At 35.9% G+C, this 1,548-nt stretch overlaps 1 long non-coding RNA gene across 2 annotated transcripts in view; it reads right to left on the reverse strand.

Moving 5' to 3' along the window:
* LOC101864674 overlaps positions 1-1,173 on the reverse strand; it is a 20,717-nt gene extending 19,544 nt beyond the window's left edge. For both annotated transcript variants that reach the window (XR_001184684.2, XR_004858287.1), the window contains exon 1: positions 984-1,173. This is a non-coding gene — a long non-coding RNA (uncharacterized LOC101864674). The remainder of the gene's footprint in view (positions 1-983) is intronic.
* Positions 1,174-1,548: the final 375 nt, after the last annotated feature.

Raw genomic sequence — 1,548 nt, forward strand, 5'->3', positions numbered from 1 at the left:
CTAGACTGCCAGTCTAGCCGTACTTATCTTAGGCCCTATTAACATTAGAAAACAGGAGGTTTAAAATACATGCCCTGTCATTAAGGTACCTGGTTCCGTCTCAAACACAAATAAATACTTTAGGTACTGCACACTAAAAATGTATATTTACAATTCAGTAGGCCTATTAGATTTTTTGTAAATGGTCAGTCTAGCCATCATATTAAGAATAAGTACGGCTAGACTGCGAGTCTGCCGTACTTAAGTACGGCTAGACTGCCAGTCTAGCCGTCATTAAGTACGGTTAGCCTCTTCCATTTTAGAATCTTAGAATTTTTATTTCGAAGTGACTATTTCTCCGAACGCTCGGGAAAATAAAGTTGAACTCTATTTCTCTGAACGATTTCTAATCTCGAGATTTTTTTGTTTAAATTTGCAAAATTTAGGCGTCATCCTTTCATTCTGCCATTCTGCGAGGACTGGGAGGAAGCATTTTTTGCATCCAATTCAATTTCTAGAGCTAGATCTAGATCTAGAGATTTTTTAATGTATCATCAGATACTTCAGTTGTGGTTGGTGCAACGTTTCAAGACTACAGTATACTTCATTTGAAAATACTTTCAAAGGGGTACCTAAAGTATTTGTATTTGAGACGAAACCAGGTGCCTTTAACTTTAATGACAGTGCATGTTTTTTAAACCTCCTGTTTTCTAATCTAGATCTAATGTTAATGGGGCCTAAGATATGTACGGCTAGACTGGCAGATTTGTAGATCTAGATCTATTCTAGATCTATACTAGATTATATAGATATATATATAGATCTAGATCTATATACTAGATAATATAGATTTTAGATCTAGATTTCTAGATCTAGAATCTAGATTAGATTTAGATCTAGATTCTAGATTCTAGATCTAGATCTAGATCTAGATCTAGATCTAGATCTAGATCTAGATATCTAGATTTCTAGATTTAGATCAAGAACAAAGATGTAGCACTTACCAAAACCCACGCTAAAAAAATCGTTCCCACAAGAGACACACCTCGGTACTTGAAATGAATACGTTGATTGTTAGTAAGTCGCTGTGTGTGTGTAGTGTGTAGCCTTGCCACAGGCCACAGAGATCACTGGCTCACAACGGCACTGAACTGTGTCACTGTGAGTGTGTCAGGAATGCAAAAAACTTCTAGATCTAGAATCTAGATTATCTAGATTTTAGATCTAGACTAGACTAATTCTCAATTTCTTGCACTAATTTCTCTTGTGCCAATAGCACGTCTTCATCTATATAAAAAAACAAAACAAATTATTATATGATATATAGATCTATATATCACTGTCCAGTCCAGATAGTAGGTAGGCTATTGGGTAATTCTCGTGTGTCGTGTGTAGGCTAGTGGAAATGTGTAGAGTGCAGCGGCGCCGCACACTTCCGCCCCGCCCTCTCTCCAAACCTCTGGTCTGAAACGAAACCTCTTTGGATTTTCCAAATTGTATTTACGTTATTCGTTTGATTCGCACTTGTTCTTGTTATTTATTTATTTATTTATTTATTTATTTATTTAT

This window comes from Aplysia californica, unplaced genomic scaffold, assembly GCF_000002075.1.
Source record: "Aplysia californica isolate F4 #8 unplaced genomic scaffold, AplCal3.0 scaffold00064, whole genome shotgun sequence".
Taxonomy (NCBI): domain Eukaryota; kingdom Metazoa; phylum Mollusca; class Gastropoda; order Aplysiida; family Aplysiidae; genus Aplysia; species Aplysia californica.